Below are 14,033 nucleotides of genomic sequence, written 5' to 3'. Positions count from 1 at the left end.
ATAATAATAATAATAATAATAATAATAATAACGACTAGCAAGGAAGAAAATATGATGATACAAGGTGGAAGGAAAAAAGAAGACGTTTTCTCTGTCATGACACTGACCTGCTGGTAGGTGAGCACTAGCATTTGCCATGTCCCTCCCTTCGGTTGGAGGAACTGGCATGAAGATGGGTTAGGATTATTAACAACCAATCATGGCAAACCCGTCCCCCTTAATAGTGACTGGTTTAAAAACCAAGGCCAGTCCGTGAACTAATGAATGGATAAGTAAAATGTGACACATCCATACTCTGCAATATTATTCAGCAACAAAAGGAAATTAAGCACTGACGCATGCTACAACATGAATGAACCTTGAAAACATCATGCTAAGTGAAAGAAGCCAATCACAAAGGACTACATGTTGTATGATTACATTTATTAAAAAATGTCCAGAATAAGCAAATCCAGAGACAAAAAATAATAGATTAATGGCCGCCTAGAGCTGAGTGGAGTGGAGGAGTTGGAGGATAATGGATGAAAGGTGGGGAGGTGTTTTGGGAGATAATGAAAAGGTTCTAAAAGTGATTGTGGTAATAGATGCACAATTCTGTGAATATACTAAAAGCCACTAAACTGTACACTTCACATGAGTGAATTGTATGGTATGTGAATTTTATTTCAATAAAGCTATGAAAAAAAAAAAAAGCCAAAGCCAACAGTCCCATGAAATCCCCCTGGCCATCATGTTCATTCATTTATTCAATCCATCGATATTTACTAAATGACTTCTAAGTCAAGTACTGTTTAGACACTGGAACTACAGTAGGAAACAAAACAGATAAGTCTCTGCACTTGTGAAGATTATAAGCAAACAAAAGAAAAGCTAAAAAAAAAAAGTGTAGATAGTTACATGATAGTAAGTGAACTAGAGAGAAACATAAAGTTAACAGAGGAAATATTCTGGATGAGAAGAATGTCCCAACCCAGAGCAGAGACAAAAAGGAGAACAAAAATGTACAAAATGACATTTGATTTTAGAGTGGTCGGGGAAGGCCTTACTGAGAAGATGACATTTGGTAGAGGCCAAAGGGAATTATTGGTTCAGACATGGGCATATGACTCAATTTAGCCAAATTCCACAAAAGGAAAGAAAATAAAGACAGAGCTTTTTGTTAAGTGGTTCAAGGAGAGAGGTGCTCGCTCGCTCGCGCTCTCTCTCTCTCTCTCTCTCTCTCTCTCTCTCACACACACACACACACACACACACACACACACTAGAGGTGAAAGACAAACATGTAGCCCCCTGGGAGGTGAGAAACGGAATAGTAAGGAAAACTACTTTGCAGGATATGCTGTAGAAAACTTTAAGGAGGTGACATTAGCAGCTCTATTAGTGTCCCCACTCCTGTGGACTCTTCCACCTACATGAGTAAGGGTGAACATCACCCAGGTGGAAAAAGGGAGAGAGAGAGAGAGAGAGAGAGAGAGAGATTGAGATGCCATGTTTCAATAATAAACCAGGCTCTTTCTTTTTTTAATTAAAAATTATTGGTGCAACATTGATCAACAAAATCCAATAAGTTTCAAGTGTACAATTAAACAGTATTTCGTAGTCAGGCTCTATTTTAAAAAATGTCACAAAAGAATTGCCAAAGGGCAAACATCTCCCAGCTAATGACTGAGCAATGACTCAGAGGAAGAGAAAGGAAATAGGAGCCTTCGGGTTGTACTGGAACACAACTGAGACTGTGCCAAGCAATCAAGCCCACAAGTCCACCTAAAGATTAGAGAACCACCCTCCCTCCTTGGGTCACTATTTTACATCTTGTCTTTCTAGGTCTATCCTTGGTAAATCTATTATTTTCTACTACCTTTAGAGTATTCCAGAGCATCTTTTGTGTCCGAAGACTTGGAGATGAAAGGGAACTATAAGATTCATAGACCTCTAAGGGAGTTAGTTGAATATATTTAATTAAAGTATATAAACTGAAAATGGTACCACATTCACAAAAAAATCGGTCTCCACACTCTATGGCATTTGTCATGTGACTGCTGCATTGATTTAAAAACAGCAGCACTGATAACAATAAAACAGAATCAACTTGTAGAATACTGTGGAAGCTAAGTCCCTGGCTTTTAGTTTTATCTACCTTGAGATAAACATTGTAACTATTCAGTGCTTCAGTTTACTCCACTGTGAAAGAAGTTATTTTGTTTATCCTCCATATCCCTCACAGCAAAGACCATTGTTCACCAAAATCTTTAACTATGGAAGAAAATAACACCTTTATTAAAAGGTATTGAGCCACCCATAGCATAAAGAGCTGTGAATGCTAAAATAACCAAAAGAGCAATCTGTAACGTCCACATGTGACATCTGCTTCTCCCACTGCTTGCTAAGGTCGATTCTCTTACACTTGCCAGCTGAGTAGGTGTCCCCTTCCTCTCCTACAATTCCTGGAGCTATAAGCTAGAATCAAGAAAACTTTCCCAAAAGAGCAGGAGTGAGCACCTCTCTGATAAATATTTGACAGTAGCTGCATTTTAATACTACATAACCACTGTGTTACAAATGTATACTGATAACTCACACTACAATGAATTTACAATAAGGTAGAAAAGGATCAAAGAGTTTTCTTGCATTTTTACTAAAAAATAAATTTAGATTCACTCCCCTGACTCCATTTAAGACTCCTACCACTTCTGTTGGTACTTACTCTCCATTTTGTCTCAAAATGGAAAAATTTGTCAAAAGAGAAAAATTAATGGGAAGAGTTCCATTCCAAAGCAACCGTCTTGTTCTCAGGGCTAATTTTCCAGGCTGATTTGATCCAGTGTCTAGGACACACCAAGGCAAAGACTCAGCAAAAACTCTTTGATAAGTTAGCTAAATCCTATCCCTCTCCTGGAAGCAGTGCTGAAGCAGGGCCAGACTGGCCAAAGAAAAGAAAAGAACAGCATTTGCTAAATGGAGATGTGGATGCCCCGGCATATCTACACACTGACATGTGCAAAACCCCCAGTGTTAAACAGTTATATACGCTGTTTCTAGATCTGAAAGAAGAGTCAACTGGCCACTCACACTGCTAATAACAATAATAATTACAATTGAACATTTAACTCTGTTCCATTTATGCATACTATCTCACTTAGTACCTAGGTAGGTACTAATACTCTTACTACACCCATTTTGCCAATGAGAAACACATATTATTTATCTATTACTGCATAACAAATTATTCCCCAAACCTAGCAACTTAAAACAGCAAACATTATCTCACACAGTTCCTGCAGGTCAGAAATCCAGGAGCAGCTTAGCTTTTCAGTTCTGACCTGGGATCTAACTAGGTTGCAGTTAAGATGCTGATTGGGGCTCCAATCATGTGAAGATTTGACGGGCGCGAGAGGACCCACTTCCAAGTTCACTCGGGCGGGTTTCAGCAGACCTCAGGTCTTTTCTACATGAGTCTTTCCACAGAGCTGCTCACAACACAGCTGTTGGCTTCCCCCAGAACAGGTAACCTAAAAGGATAAAGAGCCACGAAGATGAAAGTCTCAGTCTTTATAACCTAATATCATCAGTGAAGGACCATCATTTCTGCATAATTTATTGGTCACACAGGCTCCCTGGTAAATACGAGAAGTGATTACATCAGGGTGTCAATACCAGAAGTAGGGCTCAGTGGGGGCTGTCGTGGAAAGGTGGCTATCATGAACATCTATGCCCAAACAGTAAAGTTAGTACTGAAGAAATCAAGATCTAAACTCTGGCTTTGTGATTCTACTGGGAGCTCTAGTCCTTTAGAACCACTAAGCTATTTTGGAGCTAATGTGGAGAAAATTGGGGATAAAGTAAAACATACAGACTTAGTAGACTATCCTTCTTATTTGAAAGCCCATCCCATAATGACTTTAGCCTAAAAGTTTCTACTCCATTTGACTCTAGCATGACTGGAAATTTTATTAGGACCCTGGTATACTTCTGTGCAGGAACCCTAGCTATTTGCTTATTCTTCTTGCTTCCACTAATGTCAAGATGTTAAAAGTTATATCGAAATCTAAGTTTTTGTCCAAAAACAAAGACTTGGGATGGGGCATAGGACACAACCCAGAGGTTGTGCTAATATTGCTGTTTAATTAGTAAAACAGATTGTTGTTTTCTTAAGGCCTCTTACAATTCCCCTCCTTAAAAATAAACTCACATGCTCACTTCAGCTAAACACAAAGGGAAGAAATAAGCTTTCGGTGACTTTTTAAAAGATTAGTAACCATCTTTCTTTAAGAGACATTCATTTCCTGGATTAGACACTAAGGAACTTATGTTATCATTCTATTTTATTTATTCTATGCATCTGTGGGTTATAGAGTAGATCGTGTTAAGTATAATGCTTTGAAAGGACCCTTCAGAGAAAGAACTAAATGAATTTTCCCATCTATTCTTAATATTCCCTCTACTGAATGCAGACAGCAACAGAAAAATTCAAAGCTATTATTTTTAATGTCAAATGCCTTACTAGTCCAATAAAAGGGGGAAAGATATTAAACTTTTTATACAACAAGAACCAGATAGCACATATCTTCAAGAAACACATCTTAATCAAATTGAACATAGGAAATTAAAAAGAGGATGGATGAGTGAAGGCATCCATCCTCATTTAATTAAAAAATAAAAAAAGGGCCCTGGCAATTCTTACGAACAGGAGAGCATATATTTTCCCCCCTTTGTTCCTTTCAGAGGAATAATGTGGATTAATTTTGGTTCAGAAGGTTCCGAAAGAACACCTGAAAAATTGCTGTACTCATAGCCCTCAGATGAAAAGGAAAGGAAATATCCCTTCTTGCAGGTGAGGCCGTCTTGTATTGGGAAGCAGCGCCAAGGAGGAGGAGGAGATGTGGCCTTCAAACCCACCTCTGCAGCCTTGACCCAGGGGATTAAAATGCCTTTGGATGACCTCTCGAAGTGGTTGTAAACTTCAGATGAACAACTCATTTAAAGCCTGCAGAGAAATAACAAACTCTACGCAAGTATAAGGTGGGGGAAGTGATAGTGTGTTTGTTCAAGTTGTCTACGTAAAATACTTCAAAACAGGGCTTAAAACTAATTTATCCAAACAAACCAGAACCCAAGGAAAACCAAATGTTCATGGAGTACTCACTGTCAGCAAGACCTGACATATTAGTCTATTTAATCCTCACAATGAAACCAAACAGTTAAGTTAGTACTGAAGAACTTAAAAGTTAAACCCTGGGATTGTGATTTTACTGGGAGCTCTAGCCCTTTAGAATGACTAAGCCATTATGGAGGTAATATGGAGGAAATTGGAGATAAAGTAAAACATACAGACTTGATGGACTACCCTTCTTATTTGAAAACCCACACTACGTTTAGTCCCATTTTACAGATGACCCCACAGGTTTCAAAAAGTTAAGCAACTTCCCTAAGATTATGCATCTCCACAGAACCAGCCTCTGAGTTTGAACACAGATATGTCGGGAGTGAGAGGAGAGACTTTCACTAATTAAAATCTAGGTGGCAGCCAGAACAGAGTTCTCCATTTGCAGAAAACGTAGAGATTCTTATTCATCGAAGAGTGCACTTGAACGGCACTCAAAACAATTTATATCTTGGACTTTTATCAAAGGATTCTAAAATATTAACTAGAGTAATTACTTAGAGAAACTCGAAGACCACTGAAAAAATTTTAAAACTAAAGCAAATGTTGAATCATGTAACTTTACTACTAGCACATGTTTGTAGTTGTGTGTGTGTGTGTGTGTCTGTCTGTCTGTTTAAATACAGCTACAGTATATAATTCAATCTGAGAGCAGGAAAGAAGGGGCTAAAATTGTTCTAGCTGCATCCCAACCAAGCTCTTTATACTGTGAGTATCATTCAGTAACTGTACTTGCACATAAATGGGTTTATCCTTATAATTCAAATAATTGCCTTACTCTTTGCAGAACCAACCATGTATGAATGCTCTGTTTAAAAGCTCTAGAAAATTCCCAGGGGCAGGGAAGCATCTACAGATCTGCACAGGAAACTGTATACCATCCTCACTTTCTTCACCATGTAAAAGGGTAAAATAGATATGCTAAATAACACCCATTTCGTGGCTGGCCAGAATAAAAAGAGATTATTATGTCAACACCTTTGGTAGGTTGTAAATGCCCTTATAAATGAGAGTTTTACTATCCTTAGAATTATGAAATTCAGAATACCATCTCACACACACACACACACACACACACACACACACACACACACACAGTTACAAGCAAATGTGCGAACCATAGGAGTGGGAGGGGGAGGCTGGTTCTTCTCAGCTTTTTGACAGGAAGGCACATTTTCTTCCCTAAAATAAATTTATTTTGAGATAGATCTGAAAAGAGTTGGCAAATGCAAACATCCACTAGTAACTAGAAGTGAGTTATAAACAATATCTACTCAGGGTTATAAGCATTAATGGGGTTAAGTGGAATTTCACACTTGAGGAATTTCATATGCTCAATCTTGACCCAACTTCGGAAAATATGTGGCTTTACTGTAAAATGCCCTAGAGACTCAAGAGGCATGCTGTTAGTCTGTGGGCAACAAGCAGCAGAATTTAAATCAGAATGGAGAATTAAACACATGGCACTCTCCCCTGGCCTTCTGTTTCTCTCTGGGTGGGAAAGAATCTTACATGACTCCTTCATCTTCCTAAGCTTCACCCCTAACTAGTCTCCAGCCTGACTCAACCTGGGAGAGTTGCTTCTGATCACTCCTTCCTCTCTACCCCACACCGTTACCTCAGTGGCGACACACTTTGACATTTTACCAGACTCCTTCCTTCCAGGCTCATATCCTGCAGTGTCTGCTCAGCCTACAGTCTTTTCCCAAATCAACTCATCTTCCTCTCTACCATTGCATCAATCAAACAGGGGTTCCAAAGTATCCCTCTTGGAGCATCACTTTAGGAAATTAAAGGTCCTGAGAAGTCCTGTAGTAAAGATTCCTGATTAACTTTATTTAACCCAGCTTCTTCAAACTGAATAATTATAGCTAACAACCCTTATCAGGTAAGTAATATTATTGACATTTTACAGGCATCCACCATTTTCCTCCTGCTTTATTCAGTGTCCACCTCCTTTCTCTGCCAACATCAAAGATGGAAACTAAGCCACCAAAACTTCCAAGGACCATGCCAGTCCTGAAGCTTACGGTGCTGGGCTAAGCCTCCAATGTGCAAGTGCAGGATGTGATCAAGCTACCCTACCAAAGTCAGCTCTAGACCTTCATCTCCTGTGGGCACAGACCACCCGTGGTTCCTCCTACACAGCACAGCATGGAGCACAGTGGGAGACACTTGAGACATAGAGAGAGGCTGGGTAGGCTGGAAAATCTAACAATTAGGGAAAAAGTGTTATTCATTTTGCAAATGACCCCTTAAAGGATGCCTCAAAAATAGATTTTTCTGCATTTCTAAAATGACTTGATGGACAAGAGTAACTTTCCATAACTTTCCAGAGAAAGACCATGACCGTGGCCTCAAGTGAGATACGCATTTTAAAGGCAAGATGTGGCCCTGTGGGGAAAACCCTGAAAAGGAGGAGGGAAAATGTAAGGGCCTGGCCCAAGGCAAGCACTCAAATAAGCGTGTGTGATGCCTAGAAGATTCACACTTTACGTGATCCAAACTGAAGAGATGAATGCAGACGTCTCCAGACTGAAGAAGGAACTCCTATGGAAAAGGCTGGTAGAGAAGAAAGAAGGTGACTAGGAGAGATGTTGCCCGTGGCTTCTTCATCTGGGGTTTCAAGCCACCACAGGCCATCTTCCATGGCATCTCTCTCTCTTAGTGGTCAAAGCAGGGAAGGTGGCCAGGATAGGGAATTGTCCAAAAAACTCTAGACTTTATACGCCTTCTACTCCACGACTTAAACTCCACAAAGAATAACACAGGTAAAATGTGAGACATGAACCAGACGTCCACTACAATCATTCATGTTCAAAAGCAGGACATTTGACAAAGGCTGGGAGTTTTCCTGGACATCTTCCTCTGCCTCACCCACCCATCCAATCAATCACAGTGTCCATTTGGACTTTGTATACTGGATTTTGTAAATGGTCATCCACCTTTCTTCCATCTTCCTTCCACCTTCCCCACAGACCTCCTTGGCCAGGTATCTCTCACCCTAGCAAACTGAAGAGCCTCCTGTCTGGTCCCCCTAAATTTACTTCTAGCCTTCCCCGAATTCATTCTCCATATTGTATCACGTCCATCTCTGAAGAGTGCCAGTCTGGTCCTGTCACTTTCCTATAAGAAGCCTTTGTGACTCCCCAGTGCCCCCAAGATACTACACACGTCCTTATAGGACCAGAGCAAAAAGAGCCCATGTGATCTGGTGCCTCTCACCACCAAGTCCAAGCAACAACTCCTCTTCCCCTTGCTGTCTTCACTCTCTTTCTATTCTCTAGATACACCAAGTTCTCTCTCACCTCAGAGGCTACATATGCCATTCTTTATTTCTAGACATCTCTTCCTTCCATACAACCTGTCCCTCCACTCCACACCCAACCCTTTGCCCAGATTCCTTCTCTTCCGTTAAGATTTATTTTAAATGTCATTTTTTAGGAGTCCTAAGAGAAGATAAAAGGCTCCTGTCCTACCCTCTTATATTTACCTCAGTACCCCAAATTCTCCTGATAACATGTGTCACAATTTTATTTAACTAATTACATATGTACTTGGAATAACTAATTTCTGCAAGTGCCAAGGTGACAAATTATATTTATCTTATTTAGTACTGCATCACCAGGGCATGGTACATATGTTTGGCATTTAGTACGTACTTAACAAATGTCTGTAAAAAGAAGGAGGTAGGGACAGAAATAGCAGGAAGGAGGGAACAGAGGTAAGAAAAAAGAGAGAATTATTTTCCAGGCATCTTAGGCAATCAGAAATTAGTTATTTGTCCCATCAAACTCCTTAAACAGTACTGTCAGTCAACTTAAACTGTTAACTTTGTTTGTCATCACCTGTCCACATGTAATAATACAAAGAGGCAAGACTTTACTGAAGAGAAGATCAGCAGGTATCGAAGTACCCTTTGATAGATGAATGGATAAAGAAAATGCAGTACACACATACAATGGATTACTACTCGGTCATAAGAAAAGGTGAAATATTACCATTTGTGACAACATGGATGGATCTTGAGATTATCATGCTAAGTGATATATATCAGACAGAAAAAGTTGAGAACCATATGATTTTACTCATATGTGGGATATAAAACTGAAAGCAACAAACGAACAAGACAAAAAACCTCATAGACACAGACAACAGTTTAGTGGTTACCAGATAGAAAGGGGCAGACATAGATAAGGGCAAAGAGTGTCAAATATATGGTGATAGAGTAGATTTAGCCGTGGGTGATGAACACACAATGCAATACACAAATAATATATTTTTGAATTGTACACTTGAAATCTGTGTAATTTTATTAACCAATACCATTCCAATAAATTTAATTTTAAAAAAATCAAGTATCTCTTAGCTCTAAGAATAAGAATATTATTCATCTAATTCTTGACTTCCACCTTAATGTTAATTAGGGAGAAAAGTAGCATTGGGCATTGATGGTCAAAATTGAGGTCTTAGCACCTATTTATCCTGACAAAAGTCTATTTGGATCACTTCTCTATCTGTTCCCACAAATCATTAAAATATATTTAGAGAATATGTTACAAGTGTGTACACACATACACACACAAGAATGTTTGCTAAGATAAAACTATATCTGTTTAAAGCATTCTATTATTTTCCTTTGCAATATGAATTTAGTCTTCCAGGGGAAAATACTTACAAGCAGAAAAGAGTCATCTAATCTTTGTATGACTTACATTTCAGATCAACCCAGGACACTTGGAGGGGCAAACCCAGGGACAATTGATGGATAGCACTGGAGATATGAGCAGGAACACAGAACAACAAATAACACCCAGACTGTACTTTAACCTCCTTCCCCCAGTCTCCTAAGAGCTGCAGTTAGAGGTTTAACCCCTGGCCACTGCTGATTCCCATCTTATCTTCCTTACACCCTATGGCAATGTGTAAATGAACAGAGAAATTTCAAAAAGCAACATCAGCAGTAGAGAGGACAGGTCAGTTAAAGGTTGAGATAATCCATTCATCAGAAACACAAATTCCAATGAGCCAGTTGATCAAATTTTCCAAACAAGTGTACTCTCCTCTCACTGAGGATTTTTTTTGAATGTTCTTTTTCTAGATTTCCTGCCTAAGCTCAGTACCATAATTGTATCTTAAAGCCTTTGAAGAGTATTCACTGGTTAATTAAAGATAGTATAGCCACTTTTCTGCTATGGTTTAATAGTATTAACTCATGGTTTCTCACTGCTAAAGTTCTGATATACAAATGCCACTCAATCCTTAGACTGTCTCCTGTTCCCTGTCCAGTAGGGTACTACTAGTCTCAAACTTAAAATAGGATCTCAAGCATGTTAATTGTTGGTTCCTCAATTTCCTCATCTGTAAAATAAGATAATTCAGTACAATCACATTCTCTCAAATGGAACTGTGAAATGTTTTCCCAAAAATAGTTTTGATATAGTTCAAAACACAATCTCATAAACCAGATGAACAAAAAGTTGGCAAGTCCAGGCCCTTTAGGGACTGACTTTAATAAATAATTAAGCTTGGTCATCGATAAGGAATGCAGAGCAATCATTTGAATGTTAACAGAGAGTTCAGACCTGAAAGCAATTTCTTATTCTAAGTAGGTTAAACATTCTCGTTGGACTTTGATATAGGTGATCCCTTTGCTCTTCTACCAAATAAAGTTCTACTAACTGGGCTACCACCACTGGCCCAATGTAAGGGCACACAGCTATTGGGTTTTATTGCACTCTTTCTTATTCTTACTCATTCTGCCCCAGTGATGCCCAATACTCGTGATCTATAGGGAGACTACAGGAAAGAAGGGACAGTGGTTTCACTTTGTTCCTCTCTCACCTCCCATCCCCTGGCACAACCTGAGCCCCAAACCACCTTCTGCAGCAGGCAAATGTGTTAACTTCATTATACAGAAACTCTCTTAAGGATAATTTTTCTTTAGTTAATAAAACAGGGACTTTATTTGAATCACAAAACAGAAGCTCCTCTACCTGGTCTCAGGTTAGTGCTAAAAGGCTATTATTTAATCCATGTATTCATAAACACAAAGAAACTCTCTACTTTCCCATATTAGCAATGCCTACATGTGATCACTAAAGTCATCTGGCTGCAAAGCTGAAACATCCTGCTTCTGAGACAAATTTTGTTTGTGTTTCTCTGAAAAGTCCTAAAGTTCTCTGTAAACTTTAAGTAGAGAAGTTTCTGAAGTCAAAGTCCTGTTTTATCAAATGTTCTTGCTTCCAATATTTGGCAGATGGAGTTTCCTATCATTTCCATATGTATGTTCTAACAAGTGGTCTCTTCTAAGGGCCACTCTTTTCCATTATATTTAATGATTTTCCTCTCCTTTTTCTACACTCTCCACATTTAGGCTGATCATCACCTTTGGGCCCACAAAGTGCTAGAAAACAGGATCTGAAGAACCAAAGAGGAACACATTCTGAGGAACATCTTACAGATTTAAGAAGAAAGATGGGCTGACTCTGTATTTGGAAGGGCTCTTCCTGGGTTTTTTGTTGATGCTTTGCTTTGTTTTGTTTTCTCTAGCGCTTTAGGTAACTTATTGACAAACAGATGCATAACTCACAGATATTCAGTAATCATTTTAGAAATACACTGAGTATTTTGCTAGAAAATAACATGTGTCCTTTAGATAAAATGATACTTAAAACAATAGCCATTATTTGTGAGTACTTAGTCTTTGCCCAGCACATTGCCAAGTACTTTTCTGACACATCATATTTAATCTTCAAAACCACAATACAAGATAAATATTATTATTCACATTTTCAGATAAAGAAATTGAGACTTAAAAAAATGAAGTAACTTGCCAAGGTGACAGGTGTAAGTAATAGAAAAAAAAAGAGATCTGTCTGACTCTATCATACATGCTTAATGAATACACTATACTCCTGAGGCTTTGAAAGATTTTAACTAATCATCAAAAAATGTATTTACCTTCTCCTGTGTGCTTCTTCATTAGTCTACCAACAAGTCTAATTGCCTCTAAGCTCTTTCCTCTCTAGTCCAGCCATCACAAGTGTCTTCCAGGGAGTCATTCACAAACAATCTGCACCAGAATCACCTGAATGCTTATAAAGAATGCAGCTTCTACTTTCTCAGAGACAAAGTGCTAGCAAAAGCACACTCTGGAGCAGCCAGGTCAGGTGAGAAGGGAGACTGTTTCTTTGTTGAGCCCTCCTCCCTCCCACGTGCAGACACAGGTGGCCGCCATATCTGAGTTTCCAATCAACCTGGCTAACACAGTTTACCCTGTCCTGGTGATTCCCTGAGACCGCACCCCACCCCACCTATCCTTCCGCCTCATCCAAACCACTCCAGTAGCTTTTTCATACAAATAGTCTGTCTTGGCTTATGCTGCACACTTTCCTAAAATCTCTCAAAGGTTCACAAAACCCAAAAAAAAGCAACATCTGGCTTCAGCATTCCCCATACCTCTTGCTGAGCAGCCCCAGTACACAACTTGGCCTCTCAAGGCACCTCGAAGCCCACTGTGGGTGGTGGCCATCTGCTAATTGCTTGGTAAGTCTTACCAGTTGGCCCTGGGCAGGGCACAGGCTGCAGGTGATCTTGGCCTGCAGTGGGGCCCCTCCCAGGAAGTTCTGGGGCTGGCTTCAGACTGAATCAGAGCACCACTCGGGGCTGCATCCAAGAATGACACATCTAAAGGGCAGACTAGGCAGGCACCAGAGCGCTACTATGGTGAATCTTGCTCCATAGGGTCAGCACCTCACCTGTCAGTCCTCACAACCAATCAGCCCGAGGGTCAATTCCCCTCATCAGTGTGCAAACAGCACCAAGGCTCAACTACAACAGAAGAGCACACGCAACCCATACAAGGGACACATCTGGAGCAGCCAGGTCAGGTGAGAACGAGACTGCATCACTGGGCCCCACAGGACACCCACTATATAAGACCAGTCTGCTAAGACCAGGAGACATAGCAGCCCTACCTAATACATAGAAACAAACAGAGGGAGGCAGCCAAAATAGGGAGACAAAGAAACTTGTCCCAAATAAAAGAACAGAACAAAGTTCCAGAAAAAGAACTAAACAAAATGGAGACAAGCAATCTACCAGATGCAGAGTTCAAAACATTGGTTATAAGGATGCTAAATGAAGTTAGGAGAAGAGTAGATAAACTCAGTAAGAACTTTAACAAAGAGGAAAAAACAGCCAGAAATGAAGAATACAACAACTGAAATGAAAAATACAGTAGAGGGAATCAACAGTAGATTAAATGAAGCAGAGGATCAAAACAGCGATTTAGAAGATAAGGGAGCAGAAAACACCCGACTGGAACAGCAACAAGACAAAAGAATCCAAAAGAACGAGGATAGATTAAGGGACCTCTGAGACAACATCAAGCATACCAACATTTGCATCATAGGGGTACCAAAAAGAGAAGAGAAAGAGCAAGGAATTGAAAATCTATTTAAGAAATAATGACAAAAAAAAAGTTCCTTAACCTGGCAAAGGAAATAGACATGCAAGCCCAGGAAATGCAGAGTCCCAAACAAGTTGAACCTGAAGAGGTCAACATCAAGACACAACATAAGTAAAATGCCAAAGATTTAAGACAAAGAGAGAATCTTCAAAGCAGCAAGAGAAAAGCAGTTAGTTACCTACAAGGGAGCTCCCACAAGACTGTGAGCTGATATCTCAACAGAAAACTTGCAGGCCAGAAGGGACTGGCATGAAATTTTCAAAGTGATGAAAAACAAGGACCTACGACCAAGACTACTCCACCCAGCAAAGCTATCATTTAGAATCGAACGACAGATAAAGAGCTTCCCAGACAAGGAGTTCATCACCACCAAACCATACTCCAAGAAATGTTAGAGGG

Source organism: Pteropus alecto, unplaced genomic scaffold (genome assembly GCF_000325575.1).
Source record: "Pteropus alecto unplaced genomic scaffold, ASM32557v1 scaffold106, whole genome shotgun sequence".
Classification (NCBI taxonomy): domain Eukaryota; kingdom Metazoa; phylum Chordata; class Mammalia; order Chiroptera; family Pteropodidae; genus Pteropus; species Pteropus alecto.
This window is presented reverse-complemented; position numbering follows the sequence as displayed.